The 16,191-nt window shown below is 46.1% G+C and overlaps 11 non-coding genes and 4 pseudogenes across 11 annotated transcripts; 1 reads left to right on the top strand and 14 right to left on the bottom strand.

The window, feature by feature from the left end:
• Positions 1-2,668: 2,668 nt before the first annotated feature.
• LOC135003020 (U1 spliceosomal RNA) lies at positions 2,669-2,832 on the bottom strand. Its single transcript, XR_010204109.1, has one exon. It is a non-coding gene; the product is annotated as a U1 spliceosomal RNA (small nuclear RNA).
• A 692-nt stretch (positions 2,833-3,524) lies between these two features.
• On the bottom strand, positions 3,525-3,666 carry LOC135003044 (U1 spliceosomal RNA; annotated as a pseudogene).
• Positions 3,667-3,818: 152 nt separating this feature from the next.
• On the bottom strand, positions 3,819-3,982 carry LOC135003018 (U1 spliceosomal RNA). Its single transcript, XR_010204108.1, has one exon. It is a non-coding gene; the product is annotated as a U1 spliceosomal RNA (small nuclear RNA).
• Positions 3,983-4,674: 692 nt separating this feature from the next.
• On the bottom strand, positions 4,675-4,816 carry LOC135003041 (U1 spliceosomal RNA; annotated as a pseudogene).
• A 152-nt stretch (positions 4,817-4,968) lies between these two features.
• On the bottom strand, positions 4,969-5,132 carry LOC135003058 (U1 spliceosomal RNA). Its single transcript, XR_010204142.1, has one exon. It is a non-coding gene; the product is annotated as a U1 spliceosomal RNA (small nuclear RNA).
• A 692-nt stretch (positions 5,133-5,824) lies between these two features.
• LOC135003040 (U1 spliceosomal RNA) lies at positions 5,825-5,966 on the bottom strand (annotated as a pseudogene).
• Positions 5,967-6,118: 152 nt separating this feature from the next.
• On the bottom strand, positions 6,119-6,282 carry LOC135003046 (U1 spliceosomal RNA). The gene has a single exon (XR_010204133.1). It is a non-coding gene; the product is annotated as a U1 spliceosomal RNA (small nuclear RNA).
• A 6,742-nt stretch (positions 6,283-13,024) lies between these two features.
• LOC135003010 (U5 spliceosomal RNA) lies at positions 13,025-13,140 on the bottom strand. Its single transcript, XR_010204100.1, has one exon. It is a non-coding gene; the product is annotated as a U5 spliceosomal RNA (small nuclear RNA).
• Positions 13,141-13,415: 275 nt separating this feature from the next.
• On the bottom strand, positions 13,416-13,531 carry LOC135003063 (U5 spliceosomal RNA). The gene has a single exon (XR_010204147.1). It is a non-coding gene; the product is annotated as a U5 spliceosomal RNA (small nuclear RNA).
• Positions 13,532-13,805: 274 nt separating this feature from the next.
• On the bottom strand, positions 13,806-13,921 carry LOC135003062 (U5 spliceosomal RNA). The gene has a single exon (XR_010204146.1). It is a non-coding gene; the product is annotated as a U5 spliceosomal RNA (small nuclear RNA).
• A 275-nt stretch (positions 13,922-14,196) lies between these two features.
• On the bottom strand, positions 14,197-14,312 carry LOC135003006 (U5 spliceosomal RNA). Its single transcript, XR_010204096.1, has one exon. It is a non-coding gene; the product is annotated as a U5 spliceosomal RNA (small nuclear RNA).
• Positions 14,313-14,586: 274 nt separating this feature from the next.
• Positions 14,587-14,702, bottom strand: LOC135003060 (U5 spliceosomal RNA). Its single transcript, XR_010204144.1, has one exon. It is a non-coding gene; the product is annotated as a U5 spliceosomal RNA (small nuclear RNA).
• Positions 14,703-14,966: 264 nt separating this feature from the next.
• On the bottom strand, positions 14,967-15,082 carry LOC135003008 (U5 spliceosomal RNA). The gene has a single exon (XR_010204098.1). It is a non-coding gene; the product is annotated as a U5 spliceosomal RNA (small nuclear RNA).
• A 270-nt stretch (positions 15,083-15,352) lies between these two features.
• LOC135003061 (U5 spliceosomal RNA) lies at positions 15,353-15,468 on the bottom strand. The gene has a single exon (XR_010204145.1). It is a non-coding gene; the product is annotated as a U5 spliceosomal RNA (small nuclear RNA).
• Positions 15,469-15,612: 144 nt separating this feature from the next.
• On the top strand, positions 15,613-15,740 carry LOC135003057 (U1 spliceosomal RNA; annotated as a pseudogene).
• Positions 15,741-16,191: the final 451 nt, after the last annotated feature.

Raw genomic sequence — 16,191 nt, 5'->3', positions numbered from 1 at the left:
TTGCCCGAGCAGCCACCCTCCCCAGCCCTATCCCAACTCATACTTATTTTGCATATGAGATCTCTATATCATGAAGATTGTTATCACAGGGTGAAGTTCATCCATTATATTTTAAAATAGGAAGGTTCAAATTACATATTTGAATTGCATCTATGTGCTGGATTCAAATGCCCCCCCCCCCCTTCCTTTCTCAATTGTGCCCGTCAGCAGCTATTCTAAGGTTGCTGCCAATGGGTGTGACACATTAATTTCTTCTGTGGGGTACACTGGACTCCACAAGGATTCACATTGGGGTGTAGAGTAGGATCTTGATCTGAGGCACCAACCGGCTCAAAGCTTTTGACTGTTCCCAAGATGCTCAGCGCATTCTCCTCTATAACCCCGCTTCCATGAACAGGGAGCTCAGTTTGTAGTTGGTGCCTTCAGTAGCAGGCCACTTAACAGGGGCCTGCCTCAGGCAGCCTATTCTTAGCTATTAATTTTGACAAGAAAATAAGAACTTTTTTTATGAGAATCTACAAGGGCTGCAGCAGGCTAGGTCTAATAGACATCTTTACTGCAGCTTCATCACTCCCAGCGGCGCTGTATACTCCCGTGCCCTGGTTGCTGGGTCACTGCAGCGGAGGCTCCGGTTTCTTCCTAAGGTCAGTCACACACGCACCGCCCTTCCGGATCACGAGGCCGCTGATGAAGGGGAGCGTGGCCGTAGGGGGTGGACCGTGTGCGCACTGGCGTGGACACTGATTACTGGGCTGCCGCTCCACGAGCCACCAGGTACAGTTAAGGAGCACAGGTCTGGGGTTTTTTCTCCCATATTAAACCAATTTTGTACTGCCCGCAGCGCATTGTGATAGGTAATAGGGCCTGATTCAGGTTGGATTGCAATCACAGTAAGCGATCCAACTGCAAAAATTGCTAAGAGCATACGCATGTGCCTGCATTTTCTGCGGCACCCCGCAGAGAATGCGATCGCCTCTGCCTGTCAATCGGGGCAGGGGGGGAGAGGGGGGTCAGCAACACTCCATTTCCAAGTCAGGGATGGAGCGGTGCGGGGGCAAGGCTTCAAAATGGGGTCTGCAACGGAGGAGACACAGGGGGCGTGGTCACAGCGGCTGTATGACATCACATTCAGCCGCTGTGATCACAAAAATGGTGGCGGCTTCCTGCGCGCACATACAGTCTGCACCAGCAGGAGGCTACACCATTTTTTATGATCACGCTGAACTGCAGTGCGACTGCAATTACAGATTGGTCAAGAAGGGAGGCGTCATGCTGGGTGGCCATGTCCTGTCACTGTGCAGGAGCCAGCACCGCTCACACACTAGTCCCCGGGTGCAGCCCCCAACCCCCGGGACACCCGGAGCAACAAAATGTAGATTCAGGCCACCAGGCCACGCCCCTACCTATGAAACCATGCCTCCTTTTTACCATTGCGCTGCTTATCTGCGCGCACTGCATTACAATCTCCTTCGCCACCTCTCTGGGTGTCACCAGTGATAGTGACACCTCTGCCATGCTTGTAGCAGCTGGTCCTAAGATCTACGCCTCAAGCCCTGAGTGTTTACCCTTGTGACTTGTTGATCATCATAGCGAAGCAGATGCTTACAGAAAACTGCAGGGGCTTAGATTGAAAATAAAAAAATATATGGGTATAAGGTAGAGAGGAGCGGGTTCGGTTCTCCGAGAACCGAATTCCCCACGAACTCCACGTGGTTTACACTGGTCCGAGGCAGGCTCGGTTGTTCCCGCCTGACTCGGAAAACCTGAACAAGGGAAAATGTCATCATCCCGCTGTCGGATTCTCGCGAGATTCGGATTTCATATAAAGAGCTGCGCGTTGCCGCCATTTTTACTCGTGCATTGAAGAGGGAGCGGAGAGGACGTGGCTATGTTCTCTCAGTGGAAATCTCAATATCAGTGCTCAGTATCAGTGGTTACTTATTGCTGCTCAGTAATACTATTAGTGTGTCTCTCCTGCTCAGTGTCAGTTCTCAGTAGTATCCTCATCAGTGCTCAGTATCACTGCTCATTGTCTTGTGCTGCATTGTGGTGCTCAGCATACTACAGTACATTACTAATAGTCCAGTGCTGCATCTTGCTGCTCAGTGTCAGTTCTAGTATCCTCATCAGTGCTCACTATCACTGCTCATTACATTGTGGTGTTCTGTATACTACAGTAACATAGTAATATAGTAACATATAGTAATATAGTTTTTGAGGTTGAAAAGAGGCAAATTGCCCATCGTGTTCAACCTGTTTTAAGTTGTGATGATTCTACATACTTGCTGAATAATGTTTTATGACTAGTTAACTACTACAACTCATGTTACCCCCGGATTAACCATGTTGATATTTTAAGTATTATAACCTTGGATAGCTTTTTCATTCAGAAATGTATCCATTCCTTTTTTAAATCCAATTACAGAGTCCGCCATTACCACCTTCCCTGGCAGGGAATTCCACATCCTGATTGCCCTAACAGTGAAGATCATAGTATCTCACCTGGCAGGTAAGTAGGAGTTGGGCTAGAGCTGTGGAGGATTGCTGCTTGGGCACCCCCTGTCAAGTGAAGGAGATCCAACTGAGGCAGCACAAGGGAACTCTCGAAAGAAGAACAAGGCTAGAGGAAGATCTGAGACAAAGAAATCTGACTTTTACCAGAGCTGACCAGAGGAAAGCACAAACACAGTCCCCCACTACCACAAATAATGCAGTCGAGTTTCCCACATTTGGGGAAATCACAGGGGTCAGCATACCCAGAATGCAATGAATGAACCTCACCCTGGGAGAACAATCTTCATGACCAAGGTATCTCCTATGCAAAATAAGTATGATTTGGGATAGGGCTGGGGAGGGCCGCTGCTCAGGCACATCTCTGTCAAGTAAAGGAGATTCAACTGAGGCAGCACAAGGGAACTCTCATCTGGGGACAACAACTGCAGGGAGAACACATATTTTCAGATGAACATGGGAGGGCAGAAGGCTGCCTAAAACTGAAGCACCCCCAAACAACGAACCAAATGCAACTACTAGTGCAAGCATTCCTGGGGGAAGGCCTGCAGCAGATGGATTTGCATATGGTGATGTCATCCAAGCAGTGGGTCAAAGTTGGCTTCAACCCTCGTCTGCATATGAAAAGAAAAAAGGGGTGTGCAGGGCATGGCGGCCTTTTGCGGCGCTTGGATGACCCCTAGTTCGCATTAAACACCTCCACCCTCCTTCGGTGTGGGGCTCATGTTGGCTATGCCCCAGCCCCTGAAGCATTCAAGCTGATTTCTTGCAGCAGCTGGGCACTGTAACAGCTCCAGAGCTGCTCTGTAAAGCAAGTAAAAGGGTGTGGGCCCTGCAGCACTACCTGTAGTTTGCATTGTGCGTTGGAAGGCACAAAGTAAGCAGATGGGAGAAGTCAGGATAGTGCACAAGGGTATAGAAGGGAGGGGCTCAAGAAAAAAGAAGTGGAAACAGACAGCAAACTAGGCTGGAGAGAGACCTGAGACAAAGAGATCTGAATTATATGAGAGCCGACCAGGGGAAACACAAATTATGCAGTCAAGTTTCCCACATTTGGGGAAATCGCAGGGGCAGCACACCCAGAGTGCAATGAGTGAGCCTTGCCCTGGGAGAAGCATCTTCATGATCATAGTATCTCACCTGGCAGGTAAGTAGGAGTTGGGCTAGAGCTGGGGAGGGTCGCTGCTCGGGCACCCCCCTGTCAAGTGAAGGAGATCCAACTGAGGCAGCACAAGGGAACTCTCGAAAGAAGAACAAGGCTAGAGGAAGATCTGAGACAAAGAAATCTGACATTTACCAGAGCTGACCAGAGGAAAGCACAAACACAGTCCCCCACTACCACAAATAATGCAGTTGAGTTTCCCACATTTGGGGAAATCACAGGGGTCAGCATACCCAGAATGCAAAGAATGAACCTAACCCTGGGAGAACAATCTTCATGACCATGGTATCTCCTATGCAAAATAAGTATGATTTGGGATAGGGCTGGGGAGGGCCGCTGCTCAGGCACATCTCTGTCAAGTAAAGGAGATTCAACTGAGGCAGCACAAGGGAACTCTCATCTGGGGACAACAACTGCAGGGAGAACACATATTTTCAGATGAACATGGGAGGGCAGAAGGCTGCCTAATACTGAAGCACCCCCAAACAACAAACCAAATGCAACAACTAGTGCAAGCATTCCTGGGGGAAGGCCTGCAGCAGATGGATTTGAATATGGTGATGTCATCCAAGCAGTGGGTCAAAGTTGGCTTCAACCCTCGTCTGCATATGAAAAGAATAAAGGGGTGTGCAGGGCATGGCGGCCTTTTGCGGCGCTTGGATGACCCCTAGTTCGCATTAAACACCTCCACCCTCCTTCGGTGTGGGGCTCATGTTGGCTATGCCCCAGCCCCTGAAGCATTCAAGCTGATTTCTTGCAGCAGCTGGGCACTGTAACAGCTCCAGAGCTGCTCTGTAAAGCAAGTAAAAGGGTGTGGGCCCTGCAGCACTACCTGTAGTTTGTATTGTGCGTTGGAAGGCACAAAGTAAGCAGACGGGAGAAGTCAGGATAGTGCACAAGGGTATAGAAGGGAGGGGCTCAAGAAAAAAGAAGTGGAAACAGACAGCAAACTAGGCTGGAGAGAGACCTGAGACAAAGAGATCTGAATTATATGAGAGCCGACCAGGGGAAACACAAATTATGCAGTCAAGTTTCCCACATTTGGGGAAATCGCAGGGGCAGCACACCCAGAGTGCAATGGGTGAGCCTTGCCCTGGGAGAAGCATCTTCATGATCATAGTATCTCACCTGGCAGGTAAGTAGGAGTTGGGCTAGAGCTGGGGAGGGTCGCTGCTCGGGCACCCCCCTGTCAAGTGAAGGAGATCCAACTGAGGCAGCACAAGGGAACTCTCGAAAGAAGAACAAGGCTAGAGGAAGATCTGAGACAAAGAAATCTGACTTTTACCAGAGCTGACCAGAGGAAAGCACAAACACAGTCCCCCACTACCACAAATAATGCAGTTGAGTTTCCCACATTTGGGGAAATCACAGGGGTCAGCATACCCAGAATGCAATGAATTAACCTAACCCTGGGAGAACAATCTTCATGACCATGGTATCTCCTATGCAAAATAAGTATGATTTGGGATAGGGCTGGGGAGGGCCGCTGCTCAGGCACATCTCTGTCAAGTAAAGGAGATTCAACTGAGGCAGCACAAGGGAACTCTCATCTGGGGACAACAACTGCAGGGAGAACACATATTTTCAGATGAACATGGGAGGGCAGAAGGCTGCCTAATACTGAAGCACCCCCAAACAACAAACCAAATGCAACAACTAGTGCAAGCATTCCTGGGGGAAGGCCTGCAGCAGATGGATTTGAATATGGTGATGTCATCCAAGCAGTGGGTCAAAGTTGGCTTCAACCCTCGTCTGCATATGAAAAGAATAAAGGGGTGTGCAGGGCATGGCGGCCTTTTGCGGCGCTTGGATGACCCCTAGTTCGCATTAAACACCTCCACCCTCCTTCGGTGTGGGGCTCATGTTGGCTATGCCCCAGCCCCTGAAGCATTCAAGCTGATTTCTTGCAGCAGCTGGGCACTGTAACAGCTCCAGAGCTGCTCTGTAAAGCAAGTAAAAGGGTGTGGGCCCTGCAGCACTACCTGTAGTTTGTATTGTGCGTTGGAAGGCACAAAGTAAGCAGACGGGAGAAGTCAGGATAGTGCACAAGGGTATAGAAGGGAGGGGCTCAAGAAAAAAGAAGTGGAAACAGACAGCAAACTAGGCTGGAGAGAGACCTGAGACAAAGAGATCTGAATTATATGAGAGCCGACCAGGGGAAACACAAATTATGCAGTCAAGTTTCCCACATTTGGGGAAATCGCAGGGGCAGCACACCCAGAGTGCAATGGGTGAGCCTTGCCCTGGGAGAAGCATCTTCATGATCATAGTATCTCACCTGGCAGGTAAGTAGGAGTTGGGCTAGAGCTGGGGAGGGTCGCTGCTCGGGCACCCCCCTGTCAAGTGAAGGAGATCCAACTGAGGCAGCACAAGGGAACTCTCGAAAGAAGAACAAGGCTAGAGGAAGATCTGAGACAAAGAAATCTGACTTTTACCAGAGCTGACCAGAGGAAAGCACAAACACAGTCCCCCACTACCACAAATAATGCAGTTGAGTTTCCCACATTTGGGGAAATCACAGGGGTCAGCATACCCAGAATGCAATGAATTAACCTAACCCTGGGAGAACAATCTTCATGACCATGGTATCTCCTATGCAAAATAAGTATGATTTGGGATAGGGCTGGGGAGGGCCGCTGCTCAGGCACATCTCTGTCAAGTAAAGGAGATTCAACTGAGGCAGCACAAGGGAACTCTCATCTGGGGACAACAACTGCAGGGAGAACACATATTTTCAGATGAACATGGGAGGGCAGAAGGCTGCCTAATACTGAAGCACCCCCAAACAACAAACCAAATGCAACAACTAGTGCAAGCATTCCTGGGGGAAGGCCTGCCGCAGATGGATTTGCATATGGTGATGTCATCCAAGCAGTGGGTCAAAGTTGGTTCAAACACCTTTGCAAAGTTCTATAAGTTTGATACCCTGGCTGAGGAGGACCTCCTGTTTGCTCAATCGGTGCTGCAAAGTCATCCGCACTCTCCTGCCCGTTTGGGAGCTTTGGTATAATCCCCATGGTCCTTACGGAGTCCCCAGCATCCTCTAGGACGTAAGAGAAAATAAGATTTTAAACCTACCGGTAAATCTTTTTCTCGTAGTCCGTAGAGGATGCTGGGTGCCCGTCCCAAGTGCGGTCTACTTCTGCAAGACTTGTATATAGTTATTGCTTACATAAGGGTTATTTGTTAGTTTTCATCGGTCTTGGACTGATGCTATGTTGTTTTCATACTGTTAACTGGGTAGTATATCACAAGTTATACGGTGTGATTGGTGTGGCTGGTATGAATCTTGACCTTGGATTAACAAAAATCCTTTCCTCGTACTGTCCGTCTCCTCTGGGCACAGTTTCTCTAACTGAGGTATGGAGGAGGGGCATAGAGGGAGGAGCCAGTGCACACCCAGATCTAAAGTCTTTCTTAAAGTGCCCATGTCTGCTGCGGGGCCCGTCTATCCCCCATGGTCCTTACGGAGTCCCCATCATCCTCTACGGACTACGAGAGAAAAAAATTACCGGTAGGTTTAAAATGTTATTTTTTTCTCTGCAACCCACTGCTAAATTGTGCTTCCTAGCTGTTTTTTATAAAATCACTTAATTAAATCTAACTCTGATTACGTCAGAGAAGGCCAGGTACCCTACACCATAAGAGGGGGTTTGAAATTTTGACTTGTCTACTTAAAGATCACCAAAATCTGATGACAAGGTCAATTACATCCCTGGGTGGGATTGAACCACCAACCTTTTGGTTAATAGCCCATGTAAGTGCAAGAAATCCTGAAGCACTCACTCATCATGGGAAAGTACCAATGTGTTTCTTACAAAAATTCTCCAGATTATTGACTTTTTAAAGTTTTTCTAGGAAACGTTCTAGATGAATGCTTATTAGCCTTTGTCAGTATTGACTTTCGCAAGGTGTCTCTGTGGCGCAATCGGTTAGCATGTTTGGCTATTAACCAAAAGGTTGGTGGTTCAATCCCACCCAGGGATGTAATTGACCTTGTAATCAGATTTTGGTGATCTTTAAGTAGACAAGTCAAAATTTCAAAAACCCCCCTTATGGTGTAGGGTACCTGGCCTTCTCTGATGTAATCAGAGTTAGATTTGATTAAGTGATTTTATAAAAAAACAGCTAGGAAGCACAATTTAGCAGTGAGTTGCAGAGAAAAAAAATTATGCTGGCAGAAAAGTCCAATTGAGTGATTAAACAGCTCTTCATTTTCTGATTTTATGTTTATGCTAACAAATTTGCTCTCTGAAAAGTGTCCACAAAGCCAAGTCTCTGATTAACACCTTTGTAGGAATGGTTTTTCACCTATTACTGAATTAAACTTGCTTCATTGGAAAGGCATCAAAGATGCATCCTCATTTCAATGTCTACTGAAATAATACAGGTTGACACCAGGAAACGTCACTGCATCCTTGCTGCTTCCTCATGGGGAAGTCTGTTTAATGTGAAAACAAGGTGATATCTAATCAGCACACAGGTAAGGAATTAAGAAAATCTTTCTTTATGGGTGAAGATGTTTCTCACAAATTGTTGTCCCAATGCATCATTGAAATTCAAGATGGAAGATGATTTTCATATATCACTTGTACATTTTGCATTGCTCTTCTGGTGACAATGTAGTTTGTTTTTGTCAATTACCATTTCAGTAATAGGGTAAAGAAAATTAAGTGGATTTTTTAAAGAAAACAATGCTGTCAATATACTATTAAAACAAATTAAAATGATAAAAGTTATTGTACTTTAAGTAAAAATAAAAGTGCCAAAATATCAATCCCAGTTTTTGATTACTTTAATTATAAAAAAAAAAATGCACATAACAGAGGATAGTTTCGATCAATCGACCTCTGGGTTATGGGCCCAGCATGCTTCCATTGCACTACTCTGCTGCTCATGGAAGTGTCAGAGATCCTGAAGACTAAATTGATTAAAGGCCTTAAAGTACTGGACTATAAGGAAAGACTTACTAGGCTGAATATTTATACACTAGAAAAGAGGTGCCTAAGAGGAGATATTATTAATATCTTCAAATATGTAAAGATACATAACAAAGAGTTATCAGAGGAATTATTTATTAAAAGAACACGTGGTCACTCGCTGCGACTGGAGGAAAGTTCAGAACGCAATGGAGGAAAGGTTTCTTCACTGTTAGGGCAATCAGGATGTGGAATTCCCTGCCAGGGAAGGTGGTAATGGCGGACTCTGTAATTGGATTTAAAAAAGGAATGGATACATTTCTGAATGAAAAAGCTATCCAAGGTTCTAATACTTAAAATATCAACATGGTTAATCCGGGGGTAACATGAGTTATAGTAGCTAACTAGTCATAAAACATTATTCAGCAAGTATGTAGAATCATCACAACTTAAAACAGGTTGAACACGATGGGCAATTTGCCTCTATTCAACCTCAAAAACTATGTTACTATATTACTATGTTATTGTAGTATACAGAACACCACAATGCAATGAGCAGTGATAGTGAGCACTGATGAGGATACTAGAACTGACACTGAGCAGCAAGATGCAGCACTGGACTATTAGTAATGTACTGTATTATGCTGAGCAACACAATGCAGCACAAGACAATGAACAGTGATACTGAGCACTGATGAGGATACTACTGAGAACTGACACTGAGCAGGAGAGACACACTACTAGTATTACTGAGCAGCAATAAGTAACCACTGATACTGAGCACTGATATTGAGATTTCCACTGAGAGAACATAGCCACGTCCTCTCCGCTCTCTCTTCAATGCACGAGTAAAAATGGCAGCAACGCGCAGCTCTTTATATGGAATCCGAATCTCGCGAGAATCCGACAGCGGGATGATGACATTTTCCCTTGTTCAGGTTTTCCGAGTCAGGCGGGAACAACCGAGCCTGCCTCGGACCAGTGTAAACCACGTGGAGTTCGTGGGGAATTCGGTTCTCGGAGAACCGAACCCGCTCCTCTCTACCTTATACCCTATCAATTTTTTTATTTTCAATCTAAGCCCCTGCAGTTTTCTGTAAGCATCTGCTTCGCTATGATGATCAACAAGTCACAAGGGCAAACACTCAGGGTTTGAGGCGTAGATCTTAGGACCAGCTGCTACAAGCATGGCAGAGGTGTCACTATCACTGGTGACACCCAGAGAGGTGGCGAGGGAGATTGTAATGCAGTGCGCGCAGATAAGCAGTGCAATGGTAAAAAGGAGGCATGGTTTCATAGGTAGGGGCGTGGCCTGGTGGCCTGAATCTACATTTTGTTGCTCCGGGTGTCCCGGGGGTTGGGGGCTGCACCCGGGGACTAGTGTGTGAGCGGTGCTGGCTCCTGCAAAGTGACAGGGCATGGCCACCCAGCATGACGCCTCCCTTCTTGACCATGCTGTAATTGCAGTCGCACTGCAGTTCAGCGTGATCATAAAAAATGGTGTAGGCTCCTGCTGGTGCAGACTGTATGTGCGCGCAGGAAGCCGCCACCATTTTTGTGATCACAGCGGCTGAATGTGATGTCATACAGTCGCTGTGACCACGCCCCCTGTGTCTCCTCCGTTGCAGACCCCATTTTGAAGCCTTGCCCCCGCACCGCTCCATCCCTGACTTGGAAATGGAGTGTTGCTGACCCACCTCTCCCCCCTTCCCCGCCCCGATTGACAGGCAGAGGCGATCACATTCTCTGCGGGGTGCCGCAGAAAATGCAGGCACATGCGTATGCTCTTAGCAATTTTTGCAGTTGGATCGCTTATTGTGATTGCAATCCAACCTGAATCAGGCCCTATTACCTATCACAATGCGCTGCGGGCAGTACAAAATTGGGTTAATATAGGAGAAAAACCCCCAGACCTGTGCTCCTTAACTGTACCTGGTGGCTAGTGGAGCGGCTGCCCAGTAATCAGTGTCCACCGCAGTGCGCACACGGCCCACCCCCTACGGCCTCGCTCCCCTTCAGCAGCGGCCTCGTGATCCGGAAGGGTGGTGTGTGTGTGACTGACCTTAGGATGAAACCGGAGCCTCCGCTGCAGTGACCCAGCAACCAGGGCACGGGAGTATACAGCGCCGCTGGGAGTGATGAAGCTGCAGTAAAGATGTCTATTAGACCTAGCCTGCTGCAGCCCTTGTAGATTCTCATAAAACAAGTTCTTCTTTTCTTGTCAAAATTAATAGCTAAGAATAGGCTGCCTGAGGCAGGCCCCTGTTAATTGGCCTGCTACTGAAGGCACCAACTACAAACTGAGCTCCCTGTTCATGGAAGCGGGGTTATAGAGGAGAATGCACTGAGCTTCTTGGGAACAGTCAAAAGCTTTGAGCCGGTTGGTGCCTCAGATCAAGATCCTACTCTACACCCCAATGTGAATCCTTGTGGAGTCCAGTGTACCCCACAGAAGAAATTAATGTGTCACACCCATTGGCAGCAACCTTAGAATAGCTGCTGACGGGCACAATTGAGAAAGGAAGGGGGGGGGGACATTTGAATCCAGCACATAGATGCAATTCAAATATGTAATTCGTACCTTCCTATTTTAAAATATAATGGATGAACCTCACCCTGTGAGAACAATCTTCATGATCAAGAGATCTCATATGCAAAATAAATATGAGTTGGGATAGGGCTGGGGAGGGCTGCTCGGGCAGCACCTCCCCCGTCAAGTTAAGGAGATTCAACTGAGGAAGCACAAGGGAACTCTCGTCTGGGGACAACAACTGCAGGGAGACCACATCTTTTCAGATGAACATGGGAGGGCGGAAGGCTGCCTAATACTGAAGCACCATATGCAACAACTAGTACAAGCATTCCTGGGGGAAGGTCTGCAGCAGTCGGATTTGCATACGGTGATGTTATCCAAGCAGTGGGCCAAAGTTGACTGGAACCCTCATCTGCATATGAAAAGAGAAAAGGGGCATGCAGGGCATGGCGGCCTTTTGCAGTGCTTGGATGACCCCTAGTTCACATTAAACACCCCCACCCTCCTTTGGTGTGGGGCTCATGTTGGCCATGCCCCATCCCCTGAAGCATTCAAGCTGATTTCTTGCAGCAGCTGGGCACTGTAATAGCTCCAGAGCTGTTCTGTAAGGCAAGTAAAAGGGTGTGGGCCCTGCAGCACCACCTGTAGTTCGCATTGTGCGTTGGAAGGCACAAAGTAAGCAGACGGGAGGAGAAGTCAGGATAGTGCGCAAGGGCATTCTTTTCTCTTAGTCCGTAGAGGATGCTGGGATCACATTAAGAACCATGGGGTATAGACGGGATCCGCAAGAGACATGGGCACTTTAAGACTTTCAAAGGGTGTGAACTGGCTCCTCCCTCTATGCCCCTCCTCCAGACTCCAGTTATAGGAACTGTGCCCAGGGAGACGGACATTTCGAGGAAAGGATTTATTGTTAAACTAAGGTGAGCATCTTACCAGCTCACACCTTAAACATGCCGCAGAACGTGGCATTCAACAGAACACAAGCCAACGGCATGAACAATTGCAGCAAAAAGCTGACCAGAACCATAACACAACATGTGTATAACCACAAGTAATAACTGCAGACACAGTATGGACTGGGACGGGTGCCCAGCATCCTCTACAGACTAAGAGAAAAGGATTTACCGGTAGGTATTAAAATCCTATTTTCTCATACGACCTAGAGGATGCTGGGGTCACATTAAGAACCATGGGGTTATACCAAAGCCCTTGAACGGGTGGGAGAGTGCGTACGACTCTGCAGCACCGAATGACCCAACTTAAGGTTATCATCAGCCAAGGTATCAAACTTGTAAAACTTAGCAAAAGTGTTTACTAAATAGCTGCTCGGCAAAGTTGCAATGCCGAGACTCCCCGACCAGCTGCCAAGGATGAACCCACCTTTCTAGTAGAATGGGTCTTCACCTACTTCAGTAACGGCAATCCTGCCGTGGAACGAGCATGCTGAATCTTACCACAGATCCAGCGCATAATGGTCTGCATGGAAGCAGGACACCAAATCCTGTTGGGAGCATACAGGACAAACAGAGCCTCTGTTTTCCTAATCTGAACCGTTCTGGTGACATACATTTTCAAAGTTCTGACCACAGCCAGAGACTTTGACTCAACGAAGGTGTCAGTGGCCAAAGGCACCATGTGGAAAGATGAACCACCTTCGGCAGAAATTGTTGACGTGTCCTCAATTCTGCTCTATCTTCATGAAAGATCAAATAAAGGCTCTTGTGATACTGCATGGTTTGTACTGTTTTCCATGTGCTCCCAGACCTTTAAGCAAGTAGCATGGTCAAGAAAGTTCTGTTTGAAAAGAAACAACATTTACTGTCATTGTTATGCAAATAAACTTACATTAAAGCTAACAAGAAAGCACACTCGTTCTGTCTTTAAACTGATAAAAGAAACCCCAATAATATGGGGCATGCAAAAATTGAGATAAAACTCAGTTTTGCTCCTCTCCACGGAAATCTTTAATAAAAGGCGAAATATTTGTTAGTTCTGAAGAGAAACCAGAGCATGACCAAGATTCCACCTGTCGCCTGAGTGCCATGCCAGCAGTTCTCATTCAGCTGAAAGTGAGCACCCAATTTGAATGAAAGAAAGCAGATTTCTCACCAGGCTTCCCCTTGCTATAAACATGGTTTGTACTCTTTTCCATGTGCTCCCAGATCTTTCAAGCAATTAGTGTGGTCAAGAAAGTTCTGTTTGAAAAGAAACAAACATTTACTGTCATTTCTATGCAAATGAGCTTACATTAAAGCACACTCGTTCTATCTTTAAACCGATAAAATAAAACCCCAATAAGATGGGGCATGCAAAAATTGAGATAAAACTCAGTTTTGCTCCTCTCCACGGAAATCTTTAGTAAAAGGCGAAAGATTTGTTCGTTCTGAACAGAAACCAGAACATGACCAAGATTCCACCTGTCGCCTGAGTGCCATGCCAGCAGTCCTCATTCAGCTCAAAGTGAGCACCCAATTTGAAAGAAAGAAAGCAGATTTCTCACCAGGCTTCCCCTTGCTATAAACATGGTTTGTACTCTTTTCCATGTGCTCCCAGATCTTTCAAGCAATTAGTGTGGTCAAGAAAGTTCTGTTTGAAAAGAAACAAACATTTACTGTCATTTCTATGCAAATGAGCTTACATTAAAGCACACTCGTTCTATCTTTAAACCGATAAAAGAAACCCCAATAAGACGGAGCATGCAAAAATTGAGATAAAACTCAGTTTTGCTCCTCTCCACGGAAATCTTTAGTAAAAGGCGAAAGATCTGTTCGTTTTGAAGAGAAACCAGAGCATGACCAAGATTCCACCTGTCGCCTGAGTGCCATGCCAGCAATCCTCATTCAGCTCAAAGTGAGCACCCAATTTGAAAGAAAGAAAGCAGATTTCTCACCAGGCTTCCCCTTGCTATAAACATGGTTTGTACTCTTTTCCATGTGCTCCCAGATCTTTCAAGCAATTAGTGTGGTCAAGAAAGTTCTGTTTGAAAAGAAACAAACATTTACTGTCATTTCTATGCAAATGAGCTTACATTAAAGCACACTCGTTCTATCTTTAAACCGATAAAATAAAATCCCAATAAGATGGGGCATGCAAAAATTGAGATAAAACTCAGTTTTGCTCCTCTCCACGGAAATCTTTAATAAAAGGCGAAAGATTTGTTCGTTCTGAAGAGAAACCAGAACATGACCAAGATTCCACCTGTCGCCTGAGTGCCATGCCAGCAGTCCTCATTCAGCTCAAAGTGAGCACCCAATTTGAAAGAAAGAAAGCAGATTTCTCACCAGGCTTCCCCTTGCTATAAACATGGTTTGTACTCTTTTCCATGTGCTCCCAGATCTTTCAAGCATTTAGTATAGTCAAGAAAGTTCTGTTTGAAAAGAAACAAACATTTACTGTCATTTCTATGCAAATGAGCTTACATTAAAGCACACTCGTTCTATCTTTAAACCGATAAAAGAAACCCCAATAAGACGGAGCATGCAAAAATTGAGATAAAACTCAGTTTTGCTCCTCTCCACGGAAATCTTTAGTAAAAGGCGAAAGATCTGTTCGTTTTGAAGAGAAACCAGAGTATGACTAAGATTCCACCTGTCGCCTGAGTGCCATGCCAGCAGTCCTCATTCAGCGCAAAGTGAGCACCCAATTTGAAAGAAAGAAAGCAGATTTCTCACCAGGCTTCCCCTTGCTATAAGCATGGTTTGTACTCTTTTCCATGTGCTCCCAGATCTTTCAAGCAATTAGAATGGTCAAGAAAGTTCTGCTTGAAAAGAAACAGACATTTATAGTCATTGTTATGCAAATAAACTTACATTAAAGCTAACAAGAAACTGATAAAAGAAACACCAATAATATGGGGCATGCAAAAATTGAGATAAAACTCAGTTTTGCTCCTCTCCACAGAAATCTTTAATAAAAGGCGAAAGATTTGTTCGTTCTGAAGAGAAACCAGAGCATGACCAAGATTCCACCTGTCGCCTAAATGCTGTGCCAGCAGTCCTCATTCAGATCAAAGTGAGCGCCCAACTTGAAAGTAAGCAGATTTCTCACCTGGCTTCTCCTTGCTATAAGCATGGTTTGTACTGTATTCCATGTGCTCCCAGATCTTTCAAGCAAGTAGCATGGTCAAGAAAGTTCTGTTTGAAAAGAAACAAACATTTACTGTCATTTCTATGCAAATGAGCTTACATTAAAGCACACTCATTCTATCTTTAAACCGATAAAAGAAACCCCAAAAAGATGGGGCATGCAAAAATTGAGATAAAACTCGGTTTTGCTCCTCTCCACGGAAATCTTTAATAAAAGGCGAAAGATTTGTTCGTTCTGAAGAGAAACCAGAGCATGACCAAGATTTTTATCTGAAAATATGTGTTCTCCCTGCAGTTGTTGTCCCCAGATGAGAGTTCCCTTGTGCTGCCTCAGTTGAATCTCCTTTACTTGACAGAGATGTGCCTGAGCAGCGGCCCTCCCCAGCCCTATCCCAAATCATACTTATTTTGCATAGGAGATACCATGGTCATGAAGATTGTTCTCCCAGGGTGAGGTTCATTCATTGCATTCTGGGTATGCTGACCCCTGTGATTTTCCCAAATGTGGGAAACTCGCTTTTATACCCTTGTGCACTATCCTGACTTCTCCTCCTGTCTGCTTACTTTGTGCCTTCCAATGCACAATGCAAACTACAGGTAGTGCTGCAGGGCCCACACCCTTTTACTTGCCTTACAGAGCAGCTCTGGAGCTGATACAGTGCCAAGCTGCTGCAAGAAATCAGCTTGAATGCTTCAGGGGATGGGGCATGGCCAACATGAGCCCCACACCGAAGGAGGGTGGGGGTGTTTAATGCGAACTAAGGGTCATCCAAGCGCCGCAAAAGGCCGCCATGCCCTGCATACCCCTTTTCTCTTTTCATATGCAGATGAGGGTTCCAGCCAACTTTGGCCCACTGCTTGGATGACATCACCGTATGCAAATCCGTCTTCTGCAGAACTTCCCCCAGGAATGCTTGCACTAGTTGTTGCATTTGGTTTGTTGTTTGGGGGTGCTTCAGTATTAGGCAGCCTTCTGCC

Source organism: Pseudophryne corroboree, unplaced genomic scaffold (assembly GCF_028390025.1).
Source record: "Pseudophryne corroboree isolate aPseCor3 unplaced genomic scaffold, aPseCor3.hap2 scaffold_1827, whole genome shotgun sequence".
Classification (NCBI taxonomy): Eukaryota; Metazoa; Chordata; class Amphibia; order Anura; family Myobatrachidae; genus Pseudophryne; species Pseudophryne corroboree.
Note: the sequence above shows the minus strand (reverse complement) of the source record. Positions and strands in the feature narration are given on the sequence as shown.